The sequence below is a fragment of the Bos mutus genome, chromosome 2, assembly GCF_027580195.1.
Source record: "Bos mutus isolate GX-2022 chromosome 2, NWIPB_WYAK_1.1, whole genome shotgun sequence".
NCBI classification, from domain to species: domain Eukaryota; kingdom Metazoa; phylum Chordata; class Mammalia; order Artiodactyla; family Bovidae; genus Bos; species Bos mutus.
The window spans coordinates 130,216,218-130,242,691 of NC_091618.1; the positions used below are offsets into that span (position 1 = coordinate 130,216,218).

Sequence of the window (26,474 nt, forward strand, 5' to 3'; positions counted from 1 at the left end):
TAGATTAAGAACAATCCCCCACACCCCACCCAGGTCCTTCCTGCCTTCCTTTCATACACAGGAGAGAAACTGAATCATGTTAGACCTGGAGTTTGTTCACTTTCTTCCTTTTCTTTTTCCAAAGGTTGCTTCTTTAATATTGGGACAGATAAGAAGCATGATAATTCTGTTATGACAGCTACCAACTGGTTGTAGTTCTTCAGTTCCCAATTCTGCGTGGGAAGCCATCTATAGGCCACACCAGACCAAAGCCTGTCCTTTTCAGAGTCCGATCACCACCTCCATCTCCTTCATGAGGCTTTAACACCCAGTGCCTTTCGTTGTTTTGCTTTTATCTGTATTGCAAGTGGGTTCATCATGAGGCTAATGGAGCATAAGCTTCAGGTACCCAGTCCCAGATTCCAGGAGGGGCCACGGTGACTGCATAACTTTGTTTTATTCTAAAGCTCTAGGCCTCTGACCCTAAAGCTTCGTGGCCTATAAAATTCTCATCAGTACCATTTCGTGGTTAAGAGCTAAAACTCTAGACATGAACGGCTTCTCACCTTTTACTATTTAAGTCATTTTAGGTAGGTCACATTCAGTTTCAGCCTTGGTGTCCTCAGTTGTAAGATGGGAATAATAGTACCTATATTTTTAGGATTACGGTAAAACTTAAACAGTACTTAAACAGAGCTTCCTATATGAGAAACATTCATCCATGTTAGCTGTCATTATTATTGTCGTTATTGCCAGAACAAGACATAAGCTCCCTGAGAGCAGGATCTGGTACCCCAAAAGCCTATCACAGGCGCCCCCAAAATTCCTTCTGCTGAAGGAATACCTATTACAGCCAAAAATGCCTGCTGAAGGAATACCTTTTACAGCCAACTCCACTCTCCCCACCCTCTCTGCATGTCTAGCCAGAAATACAACTCTAATTACATTTCTGATGCAACACACATCGTTATCTCTTCAGCGAGATACTCGGGTAGCACCTTCTCAGTTTGAAAGCCTGCTTCAGTCTCGGCCCTTCCCTGGTGAGTCCTGCCACCCCGGTTATTTGTCTCCTGCCCAGCTCCTGTCTCCCGGGTCACCTGAGGACTGTTGGCCAGGCCACGGTCGGTCTAGAGACGCAGAACGAACGCGTTAATACTGTCGGCATTCTGCTTGGCACTTAATAGACGCTCAATAAACGATGGCTATGATTGTTGCTGATATTTACAATTCCCAACCAGCCTTCCGTTCGCTCTCCGCCCCATCCCCCCGGAGCTAGGCCCGCATCGTTCGCCTTGTCTGGGGTGGGTCTCAGCCGGGGTCGGGGGACCCGAGGATCGACCCTCGCGTCTCCTCTCCACCAGCTCGGCGCGATTCCCGGGCAGGGCTGAGGCCGCGGGTCCCCCGGGGCCGCCCAGGCGGGCGGGAAGCCGGGAGGAGCTGCCGCCGACGCAGCCGCCGCCGCCGCCGCCGCAGGAGGCGGAGCGCTGCACCTGGCGGCGGCTGCTCAGCGCTCGGCCCTGAAACGGGTCCAGCCGGTAGCGAGCGGCGGAGGCCGGGCGGGAGGAGGAGGCAGGAGGGGAGAGAGAGAGGAGGTCGGGCCGGCCGGTGTGCTCGGCTCGCCGCTCCTGGTCTCCCCACCGGCTCGCATTCCCCCGCCGCAGCCCCGGAGGAGCCGGCTATCCGCCCGAGATGGTGCGCGCCGCCCCGACAGCCGCCGCCCGGGCGCCCAGAGCCGCCGCCCCGCGCCGGGGGGAGATGGTGCCCCGCGCCCCGCGCAGCTGAGCGCCGCCGCCGCCGCCGCAGGTGAGTCGGGGCCCGGAAGCGCCGGGGGCCGAGCCAAGGGCGGGGAGCCCCCCCTGCGGCGCGCACACCTGCTGTGCGGAGGGGGGGCGGCTGGCGAGGACGGGTCCAGAGCCCGGGCGTCGGGGCGAGGGGTGTCACCGCTCTCAGCCCCGATCACCCGCTGCTGTCTCCCTCCCCTTGGATTCCCCAGTCGTTTGTCATCTTTTGGGGTGCTAGGGCCGGCTATAGCCGGCACCCCGGCGCGGGCAGCACTTCCGCAAACGTAACTGGAGTCAGGAAAACAAAGGCGCTGCCCAAGGGAGCCCTGGCCCGGCGCCGGCAGCAGCCGGGGTGCGGGGTGAGGTTGGGCCCCAGTGTCCAGGCCCTTTTTGGCCCAGCCCCACTCGCGCCCTTGCCATAAACATCGTTGGCGAAAACCAGCACGCAGCCAGCGAACAGATACATAGACGCTTGTGTGGCTAGAGGAGGAAACTGACAGCGTCTGCTTCCCCCCAGGTGAACAAATAGGGGGAAAAAACCCCAAAAAGCCCTCTTTCCCTTGCCTACTACCATCCTAGAAGAAATACACCACCTCTGTGCTTCTTTTTACTTCAACTTGGCCTAACGTGTCCCTAGAGCCATTTTGAGGTAACAGTAGGGGTTTCTAGGCCTTTGGGGTCCAGTTTATCTTCTACACAGCCCCCTACAAATTTAAGTAGGATGGTGAAAAATCCCAGATGCAACTTTCCCCTTCATTTATCCACCCCCACGTGAAGAGGCAGGTGGATTAATTACCCTTAAGGCCAGGACACGGTGTGGTTTCTCCTCTCCCACACACTCGCAACCAAGAAGGTTTCCTTTCATCCGAAAATATTCAGTAAACATTTGACAGAGCTACTGGAACAGATAAAACCATACCTATCAGTAATAGGAATGAACCTTAGAGAGCTGAGGTTTTAATCCCAACTGGTGTCTAGATTATTTGTATGTCGTCAGACGGGTCACATCTTGAGCCTCCGTTTTCTCACCTGTCAAAGGAGATGGTTGAACAGTATAGTGGACAAGCTTCTCTCTAATTGTTCTAGAAGTTTAGGATTTTGTGGAAGTCTAACCTCTTCAAAAGTAAATGAATGCAAAAGGTGTGGTGGATGTCCGGTTGACCAAGGAGGTGATAAAAGCAGGCCCCTGGTGTCTGCAGGGCATTTCTTTCCCTGAGACGTGGCCACTGGTCTGCCACAGGTGTACGTGTGCATCATTGATGGCCTTGGCAAGTGAAAGGGGAGGCCAGGAAGCAGCTTCACTGGAAAGGTCAGCTTTTGACACTTGAAGCTGCTGGGCATCAGCAGACATGAGAGGTATTTTCAGTGATTTTGTGGTACTCAGATGACTTGTGTTTGTCACAAGTTGTAAGCAAAACTTAGGATTGCTTTAAGGAGGAGGCTTGGAAATTGCTACTGAGCCCAGAGCAAGATACCCTGGGGGACTAGGAGGAGAAAGGATCATATTTCGATAATGCATTACAGCTACTAGGCATGTTTACAGTAATTTATTTCTAAGACATTTTCTGTGTCTGTATGAATAAAATTAATATAAAAACATGAAGCCAAACCAAAACACAAAGATAAACAAAATAGCAGGGTTTGTAGGTATCTGGTGATATGAGGTATCAGGTCACCAGGTCTAGAATATATAGTTTCTGGATTATTAACGGTAATAAGGCACTTTTTGAGCACTTAGAATGTTCAAGGCACCATCTTAAACACTTAAATTCTAAAACTCTGTAAGATAAATCTTTTCCCATTTTACAGATGATGAAAAGGAAGCTCAAATGGTTAAGAGACATACAAAAACCACAAAATCTGTAGGAGGTGGGGTTAAATTTGACCCTGTGTCTCTGCCTCCAAAGCCCAGGAAATTTCCACACGGTGTCCCTCCCTATTCAAGACCCAGAAGCCTCACCACCTACATGGGTGCCTTCCTTTGCTTCTTGCCTTTGAAAATTAATTTCATTTCAATATACATACATTACTATGTTAACATTTATCTGTGTAAGATAATCTACATACTTATAGTGCATATGTATTTATGCATGTACATTCACCCGTTTGTTTTCACCATTTGTATGTTGAAGGCAAGTGTAAAAATGATCATAACCAGATATGTTAGTATTAGACCGAGAGGTTTTTTGTTTTACTTCTTTTGCTATTCAGTAAATCTTGATTTAGCAGTCTCATTGTAGGGAAAGGAAGTGCACTACATGTAAATGTGTCTGTTAACTGCTTTGGCACATTATCTTAGGAAAAAAATCATGATATGGTAAGTGAAAAAAGGAAACTGCAGAAGATCTTTATATACAGACCTGCATACAAGCACATATATACCTTGTCTCTTCAGGTGGCTTCCTGAAGGAAGTGGGTTCAGATGACAAAGAGAGGAGGGCACTTTTCCTTTTTACCTTATAAAGTTATTTTGGGCTTACTAAACATTTTTTTTTTTTTGCAACAGGCACTTGTTCTTTTATTATATAAACTAAATAGAGAAATAAAAAGAGTGGAATTGATTCACTTAATAACAGAAAATAAGGAAAAAAGTGAATGTGCCTAAACTCTGTAATATTAGAGGAGTGAAACATGGGACTCAGGATGTCAAAGAGGAAGGTGGTATTCTGGAATTTGCAGGTAAGGGAGCAAAGGGTGATGAATCTTGGATGACTAAGTTTTATCTTTTCTAATAATACCTATAGCATATTCTATAGTATGCCCGATTTTCCTCCATAATAAGAATGCTTTGGTACACACACCCTAATTTTTAAAAATTTTATTTATTTTTTGGCTGTGCTGGGTCTTTGCTGCTTGCAGTTTTCTCTAGTTGCAGCGAGCGAGGGCTGCTGTCTAGTTGCAGTGCACAGGCTTCTCCCCGCAGCAGCTTCTCTTCGTGGGGAGCAGGGCTCTAGGGTACGCAGGCCCCAGAGGCAGTTCCCAGGCTCTAGAGCACAGGCTCAGTAGTTGTGGCTCGTGGGCTTAGTTGCTCTGTGGCATGTGGGATCTTCCTGGACCAGGGATCAGACCCATGTCTCCTGCATTGGCAGGTAGATTCTTTACCACTGAGCCACCAGGGAAGCCCACACCCACCCCAGGTTATCTGCTGGAGAGGGTGGTAAGGATTTCTTCCTGCTCTTGCTAGTGGTGGCTATCTGTGGAAGCATAATTGGTCTTTATGTGGAAGGTAGGAGTGCGTGCATTGTGCGCTCAGTCGTGTCTGACTCTGCAACCCAGTGGACTCTAGCCTGCTAGGCTCCTCTGTCCATGGGATTTCCCCAGCAAGCATACTGGAGTGGGTTGCCATTTCCTCCTCCAGGGGATCTTCTCAACCCAGGGATCAAATTTGTGTCTCCTCCCTTGGCAAGCAAATTCTTTACCACTGAGCCACTTGGGAAGCCCAGAAGTTAGGAGTAGGAGATATAAATTTACCTGCTGTGTCATGTCTATGAAATGACTTCACAGGTGTAATTATTTTTAGTAACATAATTTCACGAGCAGGAAGCTATTATCAAGTTAATCTAATCTGATGCATACATATATATATATATCCATACACATATAGTTTAGAAACATACATATGTGTATATATAGATAATCTTGTCTGATGGGTATATATACAATCCCACAATTTGGCTTAGTTTTATATAATACTAATAAAAAACACTGCTTAGAATTCTTAAAAATTAATACATTTCCCTGCTCAGACTTAGAAATCCAGAATCAAATGCATTCACGGTTTTCAGAATCAAGGAAACACGTTCTTCCTTGTGTTTTTTACATGAAGGAAAAGTGAATAAGATTGGTTCATTGTAAATGTAATAGGCAATCCTGAGAAAAGGGTAACTGTAAAATTATTTTGCATAAGAGATATTCTGACAATTTTAGGTGACATCCAACATTTCGTGTAGGGTTCTAATTCTGTTTTGGTCTGAGGGAAGTCTCAGTCTTTTGATTTAGGAAACTTTGTTGCTCAGTAGGTCCTCTTTAAACCCACAAATCAAGTGCAAAATCCTACCCTAGTGTAAAGCCAGTTTGGGTAAAACCTTTTCCCCAGAGCAAAATGGATGTGTTATTTTCCAGGACACAGCATTTTGGATTCTTGGGAAATGCAGACATATATATCTGCTGTGACTTCTGCATGGGGCAAAGAAAACATCCTAATGTCTCCATCCAGAACATTCCACTTGGATATGATTCTTCCACAGTTAATTACCCAACAGTAGCTGTCTGTGGCCATTATTATACTTTACTGGCATTTTGGAGGGTGAGAAGGCCCGTGTCAGCTTGATTTATTGTCCTAAATCCTGAATGACATGTTATCCAGTACTTAGCCCTATTGTTGGGTTTCAGTAACATTTGCTTTGTAGCTGGTTTTCCTTCTTTGTATTTATAAGATACTTATTTGCTACTTTGTATAATGGTATCATTTAAGTTAGTTGGCTGGGCACTTTTGAAAACTATGAGAGTCATTTGCTAAGGTAATGATTTATGGGCCCTCAGCCCAAATAGAAAACTAAACCAAACCAAATAAAAAATGTGGAACACCTAAGCTGTGAACCTGTATATTAATATATGTCTATATTATGCTATAGCTATTGCAACTCTGGTTGCTAGTCTGTGGCTTTAAATAGCATATGCGAACAGACACACATACACACCCCTACCTCAGCACCAACAAAAAATATCCCAAATGTTGTGTAATAAAAGTAGCTTTCCTGACTTCACGGGTGGTCCAGTGGTTATGACCATGTGCTTCTGCTGTAGTGGGTGCAGGTTCTGTTCCTGGTCAGGAACTAGGATGCCACATGCCTTGAGGCCTGGCAAGAAAAAAAGAAAAAAGTGAAAGTAGCTTTCATCTGCCTTTATCCCTTTGTCCGTTACATTGAAGAGATGTTAAGGTTTGGAAATGTGAATGACTGGCCTGTATTACCATGGAACCTGGTGGTCCCGCTGAATATTAAGAATAGGAAAGGATGGGGGCAAAGATAGGAAGAATACTAGGCTCTTAGAAAAACCATATTCCAGAGATATAAAATAAGATTGAGGAAAGCAGGGCTGAGACATCTTTTCTGACATTTGTCCTGGCCTGTGTTTGAGTAGGGGAGACAGATTCAGAGAATGTGCAGAAAACAGGGAAGTCCAAGTCTGAATGACTCTTTTCTCAACTGTGAATGAGGAAATGTTTTGATCTGAGACCAAGAGTGGAACTTGGGGGAGAGAAAGAGATGGGACGCCGTGAATCAGCGGTGGCCGAGAGAGCTCTGGTGTGGCTTTGTGGGGGATAAAAGAAGAACTGGAAAGAGGAACTGGTGTTGTCTCAACAAGTCTGATTTATGGATGAATTGTGTCCAGTGAAAGTGAGCAAAAAGCCTAGGCTGGCATCCTAGCCCCAAGTGGTTCCATAGAGTGGGGCAGGTGCTCCTACCCCACTTCCCACATGGCCACCATGGAGTGAAGATTGGAGACGGGGCCAGCAGAGCTCAGGACTCCCAGAGGAGGAGGACTGCATCCCTGTGAGCCACATGCTCAATTCTTATAACTGCTCTGGGCATTTTTAGGGACAAGGTTAAGGTAGAATACCCTTGGCCCAAGGTAACCAAGTCCCTTCTCGGCAGAGCCAAGCCCAAAGCCCCCACAATAAACACTTAAAGCAGAACCATACAAAGTGACACACTAACTCTCTATGACTTTTACAGAAATGCACTGATCCAATCCAGCATAGCCCAGCTTCTGTAGCTATTGTGGCGTGCCTTCTTCTGTTTGAAAATGATTCCTGGGAAATTGTGTTTAATGAACAGATAGAACCCAAACTCACCTTTATGAGAGAGTTTGAATAAAAGAGTTTCAAAAGTGTAAAAATGATATCCATTTACCTTTTATTTCCTATAAATGAGGTTCCCCTATTTTGAAGATGTTTTATCTTTTAAGAGCATCTCAAAGCTCTTATAACTGGCCCTTTCAGTTGTTCCTGCAGGATCCCACACAGTGATAGGCAGACTTCAATTGAGCAAGTCCCAGTGACCTTTCCGGGACTGCAGGATCAAAGGTGTCCCAGTTATCACTCAGATGCTTTGTATTTCAAATGATTCCTTTTAAATATGTATTTTCAAAGTGATACTTGTTGGGGAAAAAAATTCAGTAAACTAAAAGAAAAAAAATTAAAGTAACTCCTAATTTTACTTTTAGAGTAACATTTTGATATTATTTTCAAATCTTTTTCTAAAGTATATTTTGTATAAAGGACAAAATTTACAAATGTAAACTCTTACATACAGGTTTGTGTCTTGCTTTTTCTCCACTTAATGCTTTTTTTTTTTTCATGAACATTTATCTATTAATTTTAAGTTCTGTTAAGTTCAGTTTTCTATCCTGTGGGTATAAGTTTCTTTTTTTTCTCTTATGTTCAGATACATAATTCAACTGCTTCCATTGCTGATCACTGACTTTGTTTCAGTTCTCATCATTATGATAAACATCCATACACTTAAATCCTTGCCTTCTAGAAAGACTTTTCTTCTACTCTCAGTTAATGAGAGTGCCTATTAATATTTATCTTTACCAGCATTGAATATTTTCATTTTCAAAAGTATTAGTATGGTATGTTTATTGAAGTGCCTTATTTAATGGGCTAGGTAATAAATCTGAAAGAAACTGATAGCACTTGGTGGCTCTGAATTCAACAGAGTCCTAACAGCATAAAAAGCAAGACAAATTAGATTACATATGCTGGAATGTGCTTAGTATATAAAATTTTGTTTTAAACTATAGTGTAGTTAGAGGGTATAAGGAAAAGTCATTGGTGATAGCTACATGTCTATGGAAGAATGTATTTTAAACTGTGAGATCTATATTTTGATCTAGATTGTAAACTCATAAAAGACATGTTTGAGAAAGAAGCAACTATAAATTTTTGTTTAGAATGCCATGTCTTATGTATAGACTGTACACTCTTTAAGCCTCGTAACTTTCTCAGTGACTAATAATGCCGGAATAGCCAAGTAAGTCTTTTCTTGACTAAGCCAGTCTTTTATTGAATAAGCATTTATCAAGCACCCATTATAAATATAGCATTATTTTACACAACGGACACATGTGCTGATGTCCTAACCCAGTGTTATAGAACTAATACCTGGAGTTGTCTCTTTATTTCTCAGTATAATTCTTATTTTTCCACAGTCTAATTTTCTTGTGTTTCTAGTATTTCGTATTTCCTGTATTTCTAGATTTTAGACTCATGGTCCTATAATAATTGTATTTGCTCAGGTCAGTCCTTTTCTGAACAGATTTGGAAAAAAAAATGAATGTGTGTCTGTGTATATAAAACAAGCATTCACATAGGTTTAAAAATAAAAAACCTTTTAAAAGTCAAAAAGCATTTTAATAGAATTGAAATTCCTTTTATAATCATATATATTCTGTATAAATTGCTTCTGAAGTATACAGTGGTACTTTACAGAGAAGACTCTAAATAACTCAACTTTCATCATCAACCTTTTAAAAATTCTTTGTTTTATGCTTTGAAAAAATAAGAAAAGAGAAACAAAAAGGTAAGATTTTTCTGTGTTAACTTCTTGGCAAAGAAACAAAGATTGTGTTTACAATCATTAAAATAGTAAATAATTTGATAATCGAGGCTCCCACTGTAACTGGGCTTGTGCTCGTGTTGATCAGGTTTCATACTTTCCTTTTCCTCTCCTCTTCTAATGCAGTACCTGTTCTATTACCTCCAAGGTGTTTGCAGACACCATGGTTCTTGGGCTCCGACTTGACGCTAATTGCCCTTGTAGGGGCCCCTGTCTGAGAAATCGCATAATGTCAGAAAGCTAATCGGAATTGCATAAACATTTATTAGAGAAGAAGATAATATGATGGTAGCATCAACATACATTTGAAAATGAGTGGAACATGTATGTATGACGCATTTATTCAGTGGTTTCTAAGATCACTGGCAGGAAAGCCACAGTTTCATAGAACTGTTGCCCTGGAGGAAGCAAGTGGCTGGTGGCTCCATGCCCACTTCCGTGGCTCCTGGATGGAGGAGAGTGGATGGGGAACCTCTGAGTGGGCTTGTCTTTAATGACATGTTGCTTACATTACAGGTTGAAAAGTATTAAGAAAGAATTTCCCCTCGTTGGAAAAGACTCTGATGCTGGGAGGGATTGGGGGCAGGAGGAGAAGGGGACAACAGAGGATGAGATGGCTGGATGGCATCACTGACTCGATGGATGTGAGTCTTGGTGAACTCTGGGAGTTGGTGATGGACAGGGAGGCCTGGCCTGCTGCAATTCATGGGGTCACAAAGAGTCAGACACGACTGAGCGACTGAACTGAAAAGTTATGCACGTTGTAACTTTTAGCACTGTTGGTTCCATCATCTGAGTTCCACCACTATTTGTAATATTATTTCAGTGGGGAAAAGGTTTCTAAGCTTCAGCTATGGAAGTTCAGTGAATATTGGAAACCCAGCCTATTCAGGAGCTTGGTTATTCTAAACAGTTTCATTGATGCATCTGGCTATTGATCTTGGTTTAGAGAGAGATGACTCTGCACTGATTCTAATTTTTACAAACCTGTGACCCCCTTAAATCCTTATATTGTTTCTCTTCTTGACAAATAATGCAGGGTGTCACTAACATCATGTCCAGTAAATTTCACTTCCTATTTTGAACACTTTGTGGAAAATTCTGAAAGAGATGGGAATACCAGACCACCTGATCTGCCTCTTGAGAAATTTGTATGCAGGTCAGGAAGCAACAGTTGGAACTGGACATGGAACAACAGACTGGTTCCAAATAGGAAAAGGAGTTTGTCAAGGCTGTATATTGTCACCCTGTTTATTTAACTTACATGCAGAGTACATCATGAGAAATGCTGGACTGGAAGAAACACAAGCTGGAATCAAGATTGCCAGGAGAAATATCAATAACCTCAGATATACAGATGACACCACCCTTATGGCAGAAAGTGAAGAGGAACTCAAAAGCCTCTTGATGAAAGTGAAAGTGGAGAGTGAAAAAGTTGGCTTAAAGCTCAACATTCAGAAAATGAAGACCATGACATCCGGTCCCATCACTTCATGGGAAATAGATGGGGAAACAGTGGAAACAGTGTCAGACTTTATTTTTCTGGGCTCCAAAATCACTACAGATGGTGACTGCAGCCATGAAAGTAAGCCTCCCACTTACTCCTTGGGAGGAAAGTTATGACCAACCTAGAGAGCATATTAAAAAGCAGAGACATTACTTTGCCGACAAAGGTCCATCTAGTCAAGGCTATGGTTTTTCCTGTGGTCATGTATGGATGTGAGAGTTGGACTGTGAAGAAGGCTGAGCGCTGAAGAATTGATGCTTTTGAACTGCGGTGTTGGAGAAGACTCTTGAGAGTCCCTTGGACTGCAAGGAGATCCAAGCAGTCCATTCTGAAGGAGATCAGCCCTGGGATTTCTTTGGAAGGAATGATGCTAAAGCTGAAACTCCAGTACTTTGGCCACCTCATGTGAAGAGTTGACTAATTGGAAAAGACTCTTATACTGGGAGGGATTGGGGGCAAGAGGAGAAGGGGATGACAGATGCTGCGATTCATGGGGTCACAAAGAGTTGGACACGACTGAGCGACTGATCTGATCTGATTGGATTTTTTTGGTTTGGATAAATTCACAAGATAATAAAAAAAATTTTTTAACACTTTTTTTCCATGCTATACTATGAACCATTGCTTGTACCTCACACTGGGCTTGTTTTAAGACAGGAGGTTTATTTGAGAGAGAGAAGGAAATGAGGTTCTGGGCCTTGCTTCAAATTTATACTGTAACCTCTTGACACAATATTTAACCAAAAGCCTTAAAGGAATTAATAGAAATCTGTTTCTATGATAGCTGATAACGTCTGAGAATCTAAATTACAGTTTTTAAAATTGATATTTAAGTGTGTCTTTCACAAAGTAGAAGTGAAAATCCACTTGGCTTTAATCACTAAAACCTTATTTAAGGTTAAAGTCTATTCTGCCTCTCCTCTTCTTGAGATGAAAATAATTTGTTCTTTTCACCATCTTAGCAAGTGAAGGAAAATATGTTAGAGATAGTTTCATCTCCTTTCTTTCACATTTACTTTGTTACAAATATAATTAAAATGTTCCTAAGGGGGCTGTATTTTAAATGGGTAGTTATTTCTTGCCTGGTTTACTTAATTATTCTAGTTCATAATCCAACAATGTATCCTCTAATGAGCCTGTGCACCTCCTCCCCACTCTGCAGCTAGGCTGTAGTCATGGGAATGGTTATGGATGTGAATTCATGAGCAATGATGGATAAAATACTAGCTGGGTGCCGGGGTTCAAGGGTGGTGCCAGAGATTACCACGAGAACACTCGGGAAGAATGCTTTTGGAGTAATGGCAAAATAAGACCCAGAGTTGTAATGAAATATCATACCCTGGAATAAGATCACAGCCACCACCACCGAATTTTCCTGTGTTGCTTTTGAGTTAGAAAAATTGCTTTTTCATACATTATTTCATTTAAGCCCCAGAATCCCTCTGAGAGTTAGTTGACTTGGGTTTGTGTTTTCAGTCTCCATTTTATACTGAGGAAAGGGAGGCTGAAAGAGGCACTGCTATGTCAAAGCCAAGAGAGCAACTGGGACTTCTCTCTGCACTTCCTAAAATAAATGTCTGCCATTTTAAGCCTTAGTAAACCCTTTAGAATCTTGCCATCAGGTGTTTGTAAAAGATAACCAATATTTATTGAGAGCTTAAGAGTAAAGGTGGGGAAAGCAATGGCACCCCACTCCAGTACTCTTGCCTGGAAAATCCCATGGATGGAGAAGCCTGATAGGCTGCAGTCCATGGGGTCGCTAAGAGTCAGAGACAACTGAGCAACTTCCCTTTCACTTTTCACTTTCATGCATTGGAGAAGGCAGTGGCAACCCACTCCAGTGTTCTTGCCTGGAGAATCCCAGGGACGGGGGAGCCTGGTGGGCTGCCATCTATGGGGTCGCACAGAGTCAGACACGACTGAAGCGACTTAGCAGTAAGAGTAAAGGGCAATATACTAAGTCCTGAATTCTTCCCTCAAGGTGTTTATGATCTAGTTGGGGCACACAGGAAATACCTATTAAAATAGCAGTAAAATCACCCCTAAATCATGCAACAGCTCAGCTGTGAGAGCAACCTCCAGAAGTTGAGGAAGGAGTCAGGAAAATACTGCCAGTTTATTTGATTTCCAGACATTGTAAAAGATCGCATTAGATTCATAAAGTTCTGCTACAATGGTTCCATCACAGGATATTAGTATTTGCAATTAGTGTTAAGTGCAGTTGTTGTTGTTTAGTCGCTTAATCATGTCTGACTCTTTGTGATCCCATAAACTGTAGCCCACCAGGCTCCTCTGTCCATGGGATTTCCCAGGTGAGAATACCGGAGTGGGGGGATCTTCATGACTCAGGGGTCAAACCCACATCTCCTGCATTGGCTGGCAGGTTTTTTACCATTGAGCCACAGTACAAGAAAAGATCAAATGTTAGGAAATCCTTAGTAGAGATTGCAGTAACAGAATGCTGCCGATCTGCTTTCCATACTGAACCTCTGACAATCATTGCAAAATACAGATGTGCTCATTCTGCCCTCCTCTTCTCTTTCGTGGCTCTCCATTATGCTCAAAATAAATAACATGCATACATTCTTACAGATTGGGCACCGTGCTAAGAGTTCAACAGGCATCATCTTTTTTTTTCATCCTCACGGCTACCGTAATGGAAAAATATCCATGTATTCCACATGTTGTAGATGAGGAAGAATAAGACTTGGAGAAGCTGGAAGCCTTCCCAAAGCTACAGAGCTTGACGGTAGCAGAGGGAGGCTCTCAGTCTCTGCCCGTCTCACTTCCCACTCAGGAACGCCTTGGCATCGTGCTCAGCCCCTCCCCTGTGCCTCCTCTGTGGGTGTCTCTTACTCATCCTTTAAGACTCCCACTCTGTTAAGACCCACCCCAGAGACTCCTGTGTTGCCCGCACTTGCCCCTGCCTTTGGCTCACCACTGGATTCAATAGCAGGGCAGCAGGTTCTTCACTGTTTGAATTGTTGCTCACCAAGCATGCATCCCATCTAATAGTTGATGCTAGATTTATATTTGTGGGGTTAAAAAAAAGAATGTCTTCATTGCTGTTGTTGAGTCACTAAGTTGTGTCCAATTCCTTTGCGATCCCGTGGAGTATAACTTACCAGGCTCCTCCCTGTCCTTAGGATTTCCTGAGAATACTGGAGTGGGTTGCCATTTCCTTCTCCAGGGGTCTTGCCAACCCAGGGAGCAAACCCGCATCTTCTGCATTGGCAGGCGGATTCTTTACCACTGAGCCACCAGGGAAGCCTTTTATCTTCATTATCAGTCCCTAATGTAGTATTTTGTATTCTGTCCATTCATCCCATAGCTTACTACTTGAGGCCTCCTGTAAGCTATTACTGTCTGCTCGCCTCATCAGCCCCAGGGTTAACCTTGTAAGGAAGTCTCGCTGTCTTTTCTTTCCCTCATCCCGAGTAGTTTTCTCATCCTCTTTGCCTAAAGCCTAACCCTGCACATCCGTCAAGGGTCAGGTTAAGTCCTTCATCCTCTTGACAGCTCCCATCTGGAATCTGGGCTCTCTTCTCTGAACTCCGGAAGCACCCCTGTTGTCAGTAACATTTTTTGATTTTGCAGTGTTCTGTGGCTTCTGTTATTCTTCTGACTTGTCATTTAAACCTTCCTTGTGCTTTGGGCTCACCTTTTAACTATGAAGTCTTTGAGACCCAAGACCAGGTCTTTGGCTCCCTGTCTAGTAGCTGCCCTGCGTGTCAAGAGGCAGTGGCTGCTAAGAGAAGAGACTTCGCAATTTGAATCCCAGATCTGCCACTTATTCCCTTGGGGTAATTGTTTACCTTCTTTCTTTCTCAATTTCCTCATCTGAAACGTGGGGGAAGTAATCATATTGCCCCAGAGAACTGTTGTGAGGAATAATGAGTTAGTCCATTTTAAGCCCACAGCAAGTGCTGTTTAAGTGTTGTGTTTTATTTAGTAATAATAGTGAGAATAATATAGCCCACTAAGCTCCTATTAAAATACAAAAGCATTGTCTAAAGTGGGCAGCCGCAGGCTATGAATTAACCACCACATGGATCAGTTTGTCCCCTAGCAGACGCATTTTGCTACAAGCTTGGGAAAGGTCCACCATGAATAACAAGAAATGGCAGGTTCTGGGTTCTGGGAAGGGTTGTGCGGAGTCTGTGGGTAGCACTGAGCACCTGCAGGGCTCCAGTTGGACCCTGGAGAATCAGACAGGGTTGACAAGACTAGAACTGCTTCGGTTCTTTCACAATTTCATGCAGCCATAAAGGAGTCATGTCAAAATGCTCGCAGAGGAAAAGGCAGATTCCACAACAGGCATTCACCTTTGCGTACCTTAGTGACCCTGCAGCATGTGGGACTGTTATAAAACCGACCTTATATTTCTTTTTCATGACGTTGGCTCAGTGTGTAGCAGATGCTAAAGTAGTCCTTATTGAAAAAAAGGTCTGTTGGAATTGACATTGAGTGCTGTGCCTTTAAGGAAAACTCTATTCTGGAAAACACCGGGGGTTGAACTGAACGGTTCACAGTGCACTGTGTGAATACCAGGATGCTAAGGCTCCCTGGTGGCTCAGACAGTAAAAGCGTCTGCCTGCAGTGTGGGAGGCCCGGGTTCGATCCCTGGGTTGAGAAGATCCCCTGGAGAAGGAAATGGCAACCCACTCCAGTCCTGCTAACTGCTGCTGCTAAGTCGCTTCAGTCGTGTCCGACTCTGTGCGACCCCAGAGACAACCCACCCGTCCCTGGGATCCTCCAGGCAAGAACACTGGAGTGGGTTGCCGTTTCCTTCTCCAATGCATGAAAGGGAAAAGTGAAAGTGAAGTCGCTCAGAGGTGTCCAACTCTTAGCGACCCCATGGACTGCAGCCCACCAGGCTCCTCCGTCCATGGGATTTTCCAGGCAGGAGTACTGGAGTGGGGTGCCATTGCCTTCTCCACACTCCAGTACTCTTGCCTGGAAAACTCCATGGACGGAAGAGCCTGGTGGGCTGCAGTCCATGGGGTCGTAAAGAGTCGGACACGACTGAGCCACTTCACTTAAGGCTCATTTACAGCGGTTTTTCCATGTCTGTGTTGGGAATAAATTGCAGCCATAGTTAAAGTTCTGCTCTATGATCTGAGTTACTCAGAAGCCTAGTGAGTGGCCCATAAGAGCTGACAGGGTAGCTCTTTCCCCATCTGCAGCCTCAGTTCTGGTCTCTGGGCAGCAGTGCGTTAAGAGAGCAATGTTGCCAGGAGGGAATGTCTCCCTTCTGGGTAAGCCAAGGGTTGTTTCCTCTCCGACACCGATGTTATGTCACTGCTGCAGTAAAGCACACATCATCATAGTGTGTTGGTAGATCTGACCTTTGGCATTTGTTGTTCCAAGTAATATATTCAGGTTTAAGATTTTTTTCTTCAAAAGTTGAATCTGCTTCCATACTCATCTACTTGTGGGTAACTCAATATATGTTTTAGCAGTTTGAATTTAAATATTTAATGAAGAAAGCTATCAATTTTAACAAGAATGATTTCATCACCTCTCATCAATAATTCAGAAATACCTGCTATTTTTTAATGACTTGGTGTAGATACTAGTTGAATGCCTTTCCAGGTTTTCACAGTAATGATGTTGATTAAGATCATTAGAGAGTGCCAGGTGAGAAAATTTTTCTGATTTTCTGAAAAACAAAAGCCGCCCCCCCTGCCCTCTTCATCCAAGTAGGATTAACTGCAAACCTATCGGAGAAGGCAATGGCACCCAACTCCAATACTCTTGCCTGGAAAATCCCATGGATGGAGGAGCCTGGTAGGCTGCAGTCCATGGGGTCGATAAGAGTCGGACACGACTGAGCAACTTCACTTTCACTTTTCACTTTCATGCATTGGAGAAGGAAATGGGAACCCACTCCAGTGTTCTTGCCTAGAGAACCCCAGGGACTTCGGGGCCTGGTGGGCTGCCGTCTATGGGGTCGCACAGAGTCGGACATGACTGAAGTGACTTAGCAGCAGCAGCAGCAGCAAACCTATATAAAGATTTTCCAGAGAAGTTCATCAATTTGTTTCTGCTTATAATTTAAAATGTTCCAAGTAGGATTAACTGCAAACCTATAATAAAGATTTTCCAGAGAAGTTCATAGATTTGTTTCTGCTTATAATTTAAAATGTCTTCTCTCTTTTTAAAAGTTTGTTTTAAAAAATCTTTAAGATTCAGAAGTTTAAAACAAAATATTAGGTTAATGGGTTCAAGTTGATGGACTGTTAAATAAACAAAATCTCTCCTAGGTTTGCAAACAGAGTAAGTACTTCATCCAGTATATAAATATTCTTACTATTCCCTATACTTATTCTGTCAATCCTTATGGCAAATTAAATGTAATCTAAGTCAGCCAAAGCATGTCCTGCTTTGGGACCCGTTTTAATTTTATTAAAACACAGAGGTTTTGGTGGAGTTCATTTGTTTCTTTTTTGTTCCTGATCTTTTAATTACACAGATGGCTATCAGTTAGGTTCAGATGCTCAGTCTTGTCCAACTCTTTGCTACCCCATGGACTGCAGCATGCCAGGCCTCCCTGTCCATCACCAACTCCCGGGCTTACTCAAACTCATGTCCATTGAGTTGGTGATACCATCCAACCAGCTCATCCTCTGTCGTCCCCTTCTCCTCCCACCTTCAATCTTTCCCAGCATCAGGGTCTTTTCCAATTAGTCAGTTCTTTGCATCAGGTGGCCAAAGTATTGGAGTTTCAGCTTCATCATCAGTCCTTCCAAGGAATATTCAGGACTGATATTCTTTAGGATGGACTGGTTGGACTTTAGGATGGACTCCTTGCAGTCCAAGGGACTCTCAAGAGTCTTCTCCAACACCACAGTTCAAAAGCATCACTTCAGGGCTCAGCTTTCTTTATAGTCCAACTCTCAAATGCATACATGACTACTGGAAAAACCATAGCTTTGACTAGATGAACCTTTGTTGGCAAAGTAATATCTCTGCTTTTTAATATGCTGTTGGTCATAAGTTTTCTTCCAAGTAGCAAGCGTCTTTTCATTTCATGGCTGCAGTCACCACCTGAAGTGATTTTGGAGCCCAAGAAAATAAAGTCTCTCACTGTTTCCATTGTTCCCCCATCTGTTTGCCATGAAGTGATGGGACCAGATGCCGTGATCTTAGTTTCCTGAATCTTGAGTTTTAAGCCAACTTTTTCACTCTCCTCTTTCACTTTCATCAATAGGCTCTTTAGTTCTTCTTCACTTTCTGCCATAAGGGTGGTGTCATCTGCATATCTGAGGTTATTGATGTTTCTCCCGGCAATCTTGATTCCAGCTTGTGCTTCATCCAGCCCAGCATTTCTCATGATGTACTCTGCATATAAGTTAAATAAGCAGGGTGACAATATACAGCCTTGACCTACTCCTTTCCCGATTTGGAACTAGTTTGGAACCAGTCTACAGATGGCTATAGTTATACTTTATTTTGTTTCTGTATTCACAATGTGGATTATCTCAGTTCCTTTTCTTCAGTATCTAAGGATGACCTGAAAATTTTAGCATCTGAACACTAATATCCTGAGTTGAAACAAAAAGTTTTTGTTTGTATTTTTAGATTTGAAGTTCATATAAAAAAGTTACTGAATGTGACATTCATATAACAGGTACTGAATGTCATATTACATGAACATTTTCTTCACTACTTTGCATTGGTTGATACTCTGAGAACTACTTAACACCTGGACTCATGTACCAAGAGAAACCTTTCATAACCTTATGATAATCAAAAATCATTTGAATCTGATGGAGAGGAAAGAATGGTTTAGGGGAAAGTCACTCATCAAGGTTTAAATCAACCTCCTAATGTAAGATATTTTGCAACTTTGAATTACTATTTGGGCATTAGTTCTTCATCATCCCTTGAACAATTTAGAAATTATGCTTTTTAAAGGCAACTTTGTGTCCTTCTCTGACCCACTTGTTATAGAATCAGCAGTTGATTTATGGAGAATAATTAAATAAAGGCCACCTGGCTAGAATTCGTGCAGTTAGAATTTGATCTGTACAAATCTGAAAACTCTTTTTAGTCTGTGATGGAAGGATACTAGTAACTGCTTTTGATTATTATCTTTCAAAAAAACATAGCTCTTACAACTGCATAATTATTTTTTAGCTTTGATTTTTATTTTTAAAATGAGTTATGTATATACAAAGCTTTTTTAAAAAACTGAGCAAGTTTGCAAGGCTTTTTTTTTTTTTCAATTAGACTTTTTACACCATCTTGCCTCATTTCTTCTCTCAGAGGCAAATATTAATACATTCTCTGCTTTTAAGGGGAGAAGGCAAAGGCACCCCACTCCAGTACTCTTGCCTGGAAAATCCCATGGGCGGAGGAGCCTGGTAGGCTGCTGTCCATGGGGTTGCTAAAAGTCAGACGTGACTGAACAGCTTCACTTTCACTTTCTGCTTTTAAGGTGATTATTCTGATATTTACCAGTGTGTTTTGAAATAAAAAGCTGGTGTTCTAAGTTCGTGGTTTTTAAATGAAGGCATTATCTATTGTTTTCCCACAGTGGAAGATACAGAGCTAAGTGTCCATCCTGCCTCGGCTCTCCATGCGCATTCAGCCTTCTCATTTCCCTGTTTTCTTCATATAGGTATGTGGCAATTTTGAATAGTTTACTACTCACTGCTTACATTACTATGAGCATGTAGCTGAGACATGTATGAATAGCGAAGTATGATTATTTGTCTTTTCCTGTGCAACTTTTTGTTTTCTTACAGGGTTTTATTTACTTTTCTCTACACTTACCAGTAATTAAACCCTAAACTCTCAGCAATGGTCTAACCTTAGGACATTCAGAGGTACTGGTATCCTGGCGATGTCACTTTGCTGACAAAGCATCTGCTTGGTGCCTACAGACCTGCCCCAGTGACACCTGCCCTTTGCGCCAGCCTAGGACCTCTAGTCACCAGCACACCATCTTTCCTTTGCCTCTCTCCTGTGTTAGTTCTCTTACTTTCTAAATTCCATGTCTTACTCTCTCTTGTTTTATTCCCTTGTTTTGGCGGTGCTCAACCTAAGAAAGGATATACGAGAGGTGCATTTGTTTTTTGAGAAATTGTGTATGTAAAGTGTCTTTTTCCCCCTATAAACTTGAGTGATAATTTGGTTGGGAATAGCTTCCAGGGTTATTGCTGGGACTCCTGAAGCCATTCTGGTTCCTGGTCCTTAGTATGTGACACATTTTATCCTCTAAGAGTTTGTAGGACTATCCGATTGTTCTCAAGTTCTGAGAGCTTACTCATGTGCTTTGGCTTGGGTCTGCTTTATCCACTATGTCAAGTACTCCATGGTCATTTCAGACAGCTCATATATTTCAGTTCTGAGAAATTTTCTTGAATTAAAGAATTCCCATCTCTTCATTTTCTCTGTTTTGTCTCAGAGTTGCAGTTTTTTAGATACCTGTCTTTCTGGGTGATCCTATAATTGTCTTTTCTCTTGTACTTTCATCTCTTTTCTTTTTATATTTCAAGTCTTTAAGTTCATTTTTGTTTCTGTGCTTCACTTTATTTTTTTAATTTTATTTTTAATTGGAGGATAATTGCTTTACAATGTTGTGCTGGTTCTGCCATACAAAAATGTGAATTAGCCTTGAGTATATGTGTGTGTATGTATGTATATATATCCCCTCCCTCTTGAACCCCCTTCCCACCCCACCCCCCCCAAGTTAATTTTCTGTTGAAAAATAATATAGTTCACTGACTTCTTACAAAGTGAACACTTCCATTTAATAAAAGATCCAGATTAAAAAGAAAACAATTATCAGGATCCCAGACCTTCTTCTAGCTACTACCTCACCCCAGGGTAACTGCTATCTTGAGTTTTTAAAATTAACCTGTTTTATTCTGAGATAATTGTAGATTCACATACAATTATAGGACATAATACGGAGAGAGCCCATTGATCCAGTACCCACTTTTCCCCAGTGGTAACATCTTGCAAAACCATTAGGAGAACAGCTGACATTGATACAGTCGAGATGCAGAGCACTTTCAGGGCACCAGAGCCCTCCTGTCACACTTTTGCAGCCACCTCCTCCCCCTCCCACACCACTCCTGGTGAGCCCCGGCAGTCTCTCTTGTGTTCTCCACACCAGTACTTCTGTTACTCCTAGGATGGTCTGTGAATGGAATCATGGAGTACATCATCTTTTGAGATTGGCTTTTTTCTCTCTTTTTAATTCTCTGGAGATTTATTCAGGTTACTGTGTCAGTCATTTATTCCCTTTTATTGCTGAACAGTTTTCAGTGGTATTGAGGTGCCACAGTTTGTTTAACCATTCATCCGCAATGGACACCTAAGCTGTTTCCAGGTTTTGGCTATTACAAATAAAGCTGCTTTATTTGTGAACAGGTGTTTGTGTGAAAATAAGCTTTCACTTTTCTGGGATAAATGCCCAAAAGTGAAATTGCTGGGTCACTAGTCACTGTTTTAATTTGTAAGAAATTGCCAAACTGCTTTGCAGAGTGGCTGTACCATTTAACATCCCTAACAGCAATGTATGAATGATCTAATTTCTCTTTATTGATGTTAGAATTTGGTGTTGTTACTATTTTTTATTTTATCCATTCTTATAGATACGTAGTGGTATATCATGTTTTTAACTTATGTCCTAATGGTTAGTGACAATGAACATTTTTTCACAAGTTTATTTGCATCTGTATATCCTATATATTCTCTTTGATGAAATGTCTCTTCATGTCTTGTCTGTTTTTTAATTGGATTGTTTGGTATATTTTCTGTTGAGTTTTGAGAATTCTTTACATATTCTAGATACTACTAGCCCTTTGTTGAATATGTGGCTTGCAAATATTTTCTCCCAGTCTACAGCTTGTCTTGTCTTTTTTGGCTGTGATGAGTCTTCGTGTGGTGTATGGGCTTAGCTGCCCCTCAGCATATGGAATCTTCCTGGACCAGGGATTGAAACCACTTTTCCGGCACTGGAAGGCAGATTCTTTACCACTGGGCCACCAGGAAAAGTCCTCTTTTCATTCTTTTAATAGAGTCTTTCCCAGAGCAAAAGTTTTTAATTTTTAAAAAATCAATTTATTTTTAATTGGAGAATAACTGCTTTACAATATTGTGTTGGTTTCGGCCAAAAGTTTTTAATTTTAATAACGTCTAATTTATCAATTTTTCCTTTTATGAGTCATGCTGTTGGTATTAAGTCTAAGAACTGTTTGCCTAGCACTAGAATCTAGGGGTCTTTTTCCCCTAAAAGTTTTATAGTTTTTCATTCAAATCCATGATGTGTTTTGAGTGAGTGTTCATATAACGTATGAGCCGTTTATTTTTTGCCTACTGATGTCTAATTGCACCAGCACTGTTTGTTGAAAAGGTCATCATCTTTCTCTCACCAAATTGTTTTTGCATCTTTGTCAGATATCACTTGGACATGTTTGCATAGATTTATTCTCGGGCTCTCTGCTCTGTCCCACTCATCTATGTGTCTGTTCTTCTGCCAGCATCACACAGCCTGATTAGTATGTGGCTAGGTGATAAATCTTTTTCAATGTTGCTTCCCTGGTGGCTCAGATGGTAAAAGCATCTGCCTGCAATACGGGAGACCTGGGTTCGATCCCTGGGTCGGGAAGATCTCCTGGAAAAGGAACTGGCAACTCACTCCAGTATTCCTGCCTGGAGAATCCCAGGGACGGAGGAGCCTGGCAGGCTACAGTCCATGGGGTCCCAAAGAGTCAGATACGACTGAGCGACTTCACTTCAGGTGATAAATCTTTTTCAATGTTGCTTTAAAGTGAAGTGAAGTCGCTCAGTCGTGTCCGACTCTTTGCGACCCCATGGATTGTAGCCTATCAGGCTCCTCCGTCCATGGCATTTTCCAGTCAAGAGTGCTGGAGTGGATTGCCATTTCCTTCTCCAGGGGATCTTCCTGACCCAGGAGTCGAACCCGGGTCTCCCGCACTGCAGGCAGACTCTTTACCGTCTGAGACACCAGCTTTAGCTATTCTAATTCCTTTTCCTGTTCAGACAAATTTTAGAGTGATCTCACCCAAATTCCCAGAAAGCCTTCCTGAGATTTTGATAGGGACCGTGTTAAACTTGTATATAAATTTGAGAATAATTGAAGTCTTTACTGTGTTGAGTGTTGCAGCCCATGAACATGATGTAGCTCTCCATTTCTTTAGATTTCTTTCTTTTACTGGCATTTTGTAGTTTTTCAGCTTATAGTCCTGTACATGTTTTGTTAATTTATACTGAAATATTTCTTCTTTCTAGAAGCTTTTTATATTTCTTGGGATTTCCTGCATGGACAATCGTGCCACTGTAAACAGAGACAGTTTCTTCCTTTTTGATCTATATACTTTTTGTTTCCTGTTTTTCCCTGTATTGCACTGGCTAGAACTTCCACCACGACGTTGCCTAAGAGTGATGAGAACATCTTCCCTTCTTCCCTATCTTAGAGAAAAAGCATTCAGTCTTCCACCATTAAAAGTAATGCTACCTGTGGGGTTTTGTAGGAGATCTTTATTGAGTTGAAGAAGATCCCTTTTATTCCAATTTTTTGAGACTTTTCAGGAATGAGTGTTTAATTTCGTCAAACGCTTCTTCTGCATCAGTTGTTAGGACCATGATACCTTTTTTTTTCCTTTGCTTGTTTATATGGTGGATTATATGGATTGAATTTCAAGTACTGCAGCAGCCTTGCATCCTTGGAATAAATCCCACAGGGTCATAATGCACAATTCTTCTTGCTAAATTTTCTAATACTTTGTTAAGGATTTTCATGTCTGTGTTCATAAGGGATATTGGTCCATAGTTTCCTGGGTTTTTGACTGTCTTTTTTTCTGGATACTGGATTCTTGCTTGACAATTTTTCTCTTTCAGCATTTAAAAAATATTGTATTTCTTCTTGGGTCCGGTTTTAAAGAAACAAACATTCTATCATTTGAATGGTTTTTCCCCTGTTGGTAAGTTGTGATTTCTGTCTCTGCCCTCAAGATTTTTTGTGTGTTTGGTTTTTACAGTTTGACTATGTTGTGTCTTGGTGTGGGTTTCACTTGTTCAGAGTTCATTCAGCTTCTTAAATCTGTAGGTTCATGTCTCTTGCCACTTTTGAGATGTTTTCAGCCTTTGTTTCTTTGAATACTTCAGCGCTGCTCTTTTTCTCTTCTCCTTTAAGGACTCTGATGTCATTAATGTTCAATCTTTTGTTATAGTCCCACAGGTCCTTGAAGCCCTGTTAATTTTTTTTCAATCTATTTTTTTTCTGTTGTTAAGATTGTATAATTTCTATTATACTTGCAGTTCACTGATTCTTCCCTCTCCTCCATTCTGCTGTTGAGTCCATCCATAGAGTTTTTGTGTTTTGGTTATTGTATTTTCCAGTTCTAACATTTCCATTTTGTTTTTCTTTATATATATATTTCTTACACTGCTGAGACTTTCTATTATTTCTGTTCTTCAACTTTCTATTTTTTTTATTTGTTTCAAGCATGTTTGTAGCATGTATGTATCTTATTTATGAAAATATTAATGTTATATTTAAGAACTATTTTCCTCCTCATAGAACTTCTGTTTTCTCCATATTGATTTTTTTTCCTGTCTGTTTTGATTCCCTCTTTCCTGTAAGAGCCATTTGTTAAATGTCTTAGAATTCTTGGTGACTGCTTACATTTAGTGACAGGGCTTGTTAAGACCCTGAGCTCCTGTGTGGAGTGATTTGGTTGGATAGTTTAGTTGGGGAGGTTTCAATATCATGATTGAGAGGTCATTTCTCTTGGGTTGGTCAAATTCTCCAGGGAAGACCCTTCCAGCCTCTGAGAACCTAGTGTGGCAAGTGGGATAGGGCTTGGGGTCCAGGCCAGGGCTTGAATCTCGGATGTGTATGTTCACTCAGCGGCCCCCTCTTTTCAGTATGGTGCCGTAATCTCAGCTGTTACTGGTCCTCTATGACTCAAGAACTCCGTTTTATCCTCTCCAGAGGGATATCCTCTAGTTGATTGGCTAGCTAGGTGGAGAGGGGAAGGGGACTGAGCCTTCTGCGCTGGGGTCCAGACTTTCCATTAACTCTGTTGTTAGCAGCAACCCCCACTTAAACACATATCCTCTTACTTGCAGATAAACCTCATATGGCCAACCTGTGAGCCTTTGAGGGACTCTGAGGAATGAATTGTAATTTATTGTTCTTGGCTTTCCCCACAGTCAACCAGGGTTCCAGTTTTCTCAGATTCACCATTATTTACCAGTTGTCTATGTTTTGGCTTCCAGAATTTTATTTTATTGCTATTATGTACCTTTTAATTTTCACAGCTTGGATTATGACTTTAAAAGCGTGGGTGTTTGTTGGTGTTGCCGTTTGAGTCAGGTTTAGGGATGCAGTAAAACAGATGTGCTCAATCTGCCATTTTTACCAGAAGTGTCGTGTGATTTTTATACATTTTAAAAATGACAAATATTTCTTTGAAGTTTGAACTCAAACTTAAATTAATTTAGAAAATAAGTCCGAAGGAGAATGACTGTGTTTTTCAGGTGATGAAATAGAATTGGAGGTGCTGACTTGAGTAGGTGGAGGCACTAGAGATGAAAGAAAAATAATAGAGAACAGTGAGGAAAATCTTTTAGCCTGGCAGCAGAAGGTTGGATTTTGCTTTTCCTTCAAGTTTTGTGGGAGATGAAAAAAGTTTTCCATGATTAAGAAAACTGTGATTTGGGAACTAGAGAGAGGTGATGGCTGTACAACATTGTGAAAGTGCTACATTCCACTGAATCATTCACTTTACCTGTGGCGGATTCATTTCGATATTTGGCAAAACTAATACAATATTGTAAAGTTTAAAAATAAAATAAAATTTTAAAAAATAATAAAAAAAATAAAAATCTGAAAAAAATAAAAAAAAAAAAATGGCTCATTTTTTGTTACATGAATTTAATTTTGTTACATGAATTTTAATTTTTACCTCAGATTAAAAAAAAAACTTAACCAAAAAAAAAAGAGAAATATATGAACATTTTCAAAGCTAGAACTATGTTGACACCTGGCTTTTGGTGGTAAAAGATAATTTGACTTATTTGACTTATTACACAGGCCTCATTACGTTATGTTTCTACTGTCTGCCTGGAGCTAGGTAGAGATTTTTAAGTGTTTACAAGCATGATTTTGGAAGATCTTCAGAAATTTACTTCTCATTTTGGGAAAAGGGAGAGCAAAATGTACTTCAAAGGGTGGAGTTATTTCTCTCTAGTAAAGAAGATGAAAGGAATTAATAGATATTTAATATGACACCTCCTACATACAAATATACTCATTGCACCTTGACAAATCTTGATGTAAGCAAGACCTTTTGACTCTTTAATCATTTGTATAATAGAAGAAAAGGACATTCCGGGGAATGTGGCATTGTTCCGATAAGTTTATCCCTTTGTTATATTGCTTATCTTTCATATGAAACACCCTGTCTCATAAAAAGATTTAATAGCACTTTATTATCCAAAATGTGATATTTGGCAGTTTAGTGTGCTATACTAGAGTATATGTCCTAAAGCCATAATGTCGTTGTTTTAGTTGCTAAGTCATGTCTGACTCTTTTG

The 26,474-nt window shown here is 41.5% G+C and overlaps 1 protein-coding gene across 4 annotated transcripts in view; it reads left to right on the forward strand.

Moving 5' to 3' along the window:
* Positions 1–1,452: 1,452 nt before the first annotated feature.
* MFSD6 (major facilitator superfamily domain containing 6) overlaps positions 1,453–26,474 on the forward strand; it is an 89,536-nt gene continuing 64,514 nt past the window's right edge. For 2 of the 4 annotated variants that reach the window (XM_070359652.1, XM_070359645.1), the window contains exons 1-2: positions 1,453–1,782; positions 19,435–19,518. The gene's annotated coding sequence lies outside the window, so the exon portion shown is untranslated. Of the gene's footprint in view, positions 1,783–4,420; positions 4,440–19,434; positions 19,519–26,474 lie in introns of those variants that run through there. The other 2 variants (XM_070359662.1, XM_070359657.1) reach the window with 2 other exon arrangements.